At 44.6% G+C, this 2500-nt stretch overlaps 3 non-coding genes across 3 annotated transcripts; all 3 read left to right on the plus strand.

The window, feature by feature from the left end:
* Positions 1-1231: 1231 nt before the first annotated feature.
* On the plus strand, positions 1232-1304 carry trnar-ucg (transfer RNA arginine (anticodon UCG)). Its single transcript has one exon. It is a non-coding gene; the product is annotated as a tRNA-Arg (tRNA).
* Positions 1305-1425: 121 nt separating this feature from the next.
* On the plus strand, positions 1426-1498 carry trnar-ucg (transfer RNA arginine (anticodon UCG)). Its single transcript has one exon. It is a non-coding gene; the product is annotated as a tRNA-Arg (tRNA).
* An 823-nt stretch (positions 1499-2321) lies between these two features.
* Positions 2322-2394, plus strand: trnar-ucg (transfer RNA arginine (anticodon UCG)). Its single transcript has one exon. It is a non-coding gene; the product is annotated as a tRNA-Arg (tRNA).
* The last annotated feature ends 106 nt before the right edge of the window (positions 2395-2500 follow it).

A 2500-nucleotide genomic window follows, 5' to 3' on the forward strand; every position in this document is an offset into this window, starting at 1 on the left:
CACGTGGCCTAATGGATAAGGCGTCTGACTTCGGATCAGAAGATTGAGGGTTCGAGTCCCTTCGTGGTTGACTTATATAACTTTAGAGAGTCATGTAACATTTCAGCGGAGTTCTGACGAAAGCGCTTATTCCGGTTGAGTCGATTTCATCGTTAGGTTCGATGAACGCTCTTGCAACAGGGCCCCTGGAAGACCACGTGGCCTAATGGATAAGGCGTCTGACTTCGAATCAGAAGATTGAGGGTTCGAGTCCCTTCGTTGTTGATGTTCTAACCTTTGGAGACTTGCATAACTTTTCAGCACATCTAGCACGAAACTGCCTCAGTGCACTGGCAAGTATGATATTGCTTGCTCGCTTTAGTTCATTTCAGAATTAGCTTCGATGAACTCTCTTTAACTCATTGGCTGCCAGCGATTTTCAGTGCAGAGCGCTCCATACTGCCAGACGTTTTACAGCATTTTGACTGTTTTTCCTTGATCCACCGAACGGTGAGCTTTATGACTATGTAAACACCGAAGTTACCAAATGAAAGATTAGACTCTCTTCTTTCACCAGGAAAAAACGGCTTGTTTCTATCGTTTTCCGTTCTTTAGTAATCGTCAGTAGAACATGGGTTAGTTTTGCTAAAAACACCTGTTTTTGACCAAAACATGGAGAAAACGATCTTTTTGTGAAAATCAACTTTTTAATGTTAGCGTTTCAGTAGTATGTCAACCACGATTGCACTGTTATCTCGTCAGTCTCGTCAAGGTTGCTAGGGACTCTGATGGTCGCTAAAGACTCTGAACAGGATGCTAGACTTAGCAAGCTAGCACTAGCAAGGTTGTTGTTAGTCTATATCGCAATATCCAATGTAAATGGATCATACCGTTCACGTGTTTTCCATCCTTGATGTAAGAAGTAAGCATATTTATTCCCTGCATCGCGTGCAAACTAGATCCACTGTGGTCGATCTTCAGTGTGTTTGCTAGTTGTCTCTGCATGACTTGTGCACTCTAGGCAGATACTAATGATCCAAATGGCACTGTTGCCATCTAGAGGTTCGGATCGCTAGTGCAGTCTGTTTAAGAGCCTGAAACTCTGCCAGATCGTTCCCAAGCCCACCCAGGAGCCCTCCCCATTGAAAACGGCAATTGACGTCTATAGACGTCAATGGCAGTCAACGTATGTGTCTAAATTGACGTTTAAAGACGTCAATGGCAGTTAATGAGTTAAAAACGTCCCCTCGAAGACCACGTGGCCTAATGGATAAGGCGTCTGACTTCGGATCAGAAGATTGAGGGTTCGAATCCCTTCGTGGTTGACTTATATAACTTTAGAGAGTCATGTAACATTTCAGCGGAGTTCTGACGAAAGCGCTTCTTCCGGTTGAGTCGATTTCATCGTTAGGTTCGATGAACGCTCTTGCAACAGGGCCCCTGGAAGACCACGTGGCCTAATGGATAAGGCGTCTGACTTCGAATCAGAAGATTGAGGGTTCGAGTCCCTTCGTGGTTGATGTTCTAACCTTTGGAGACTTGCATAACATTTCAGCACATCTAGCACGAAACTGCCTCAGTGCACTGGCAAGTATGATATTGTTTCCTCGCTTTAGTTGATTTCAGAATAAGCTTCGATGAACTCTCTTTAAAAATGTCCCATCGAAGACCACGTGGCCTAATGGATAAGGCGTCTGACTTCGGATCAGAAGATTGAGGGTTCGAGACCCTTCGTGGTTGACTTATATAACTTTAAAGAGTCATGTAACATTTCAGCGGAGTTCTGATGAAAGGCGTCTGACTTCGAATCAGAAGATTGAGGGTTCGAGTCCCTTCGTGGTTGATGTTCTAACCTTTGGAGACTTGCTTAAAATTTCAGCACATCTAGCACGAAACTGCCTCAGTGCATTGGCAAGTATGATATTGTTTGCTCGCTTTAGTTGATTTCAGAATTAGCTTTGATGAACTCTCTTCAAAAACGTCCCCTCGAAGACCATGTGGCCTAATGGATAAGGCGTCTGACTTCGGATCAGAAGATTGAGGGTTCGAGTCCCTTCGTGGTTGACTTATATAACTTTAGAGAGTCATGTAACATTTCAGCGGAGTTCTGACGAAAGCGCTTATTCCGGTTGAGTCGATTTCATCGTTAGGTTCGATGAACGCTCTTGCAACAGGGGCCCTGGAAGACCACGTGGCCTAATGGATAAGGCGTCTGACTTCGAATCAGCCGCCTTTAGAGAGTCATGTAACATTTCAGCGGAGTTCTGACGAAAGATCTTATTCCGGTTGAGTCGATTTCATCGTTAAGTTCGATGAACGCTCTTGCAACAGGGGCCCTGGAAGACCACGTGGCCTAATGGATAAGGCGTCTGACTTCGAATCAGAAGATTGAGGGTTCGAGTCCCTTCGTGGTTGATGTTCTAACCTTTGGAGACTTGCATAACATTTCAGCACATCTAGCACGAAACTGCCTCATTGCACTGGCAAGTATGATATTGTTTGCTCGCTTTAGTTGATTTCA

This window comes from Sardina pilchardus, chromosome 19 (assembly GCF_963854185.1).
Source record: "Sardina pilchardus chromosome 19, fSarPil1.1, whole genome shotgun sequence".
NCBI classification, from domain to species: domain Eukaryota; kingdom Metazoa; phylum Chordata; class Actinopteri; order Clupeiformes; family Clupeidae; genus Sardina; species Sardina pilchardus.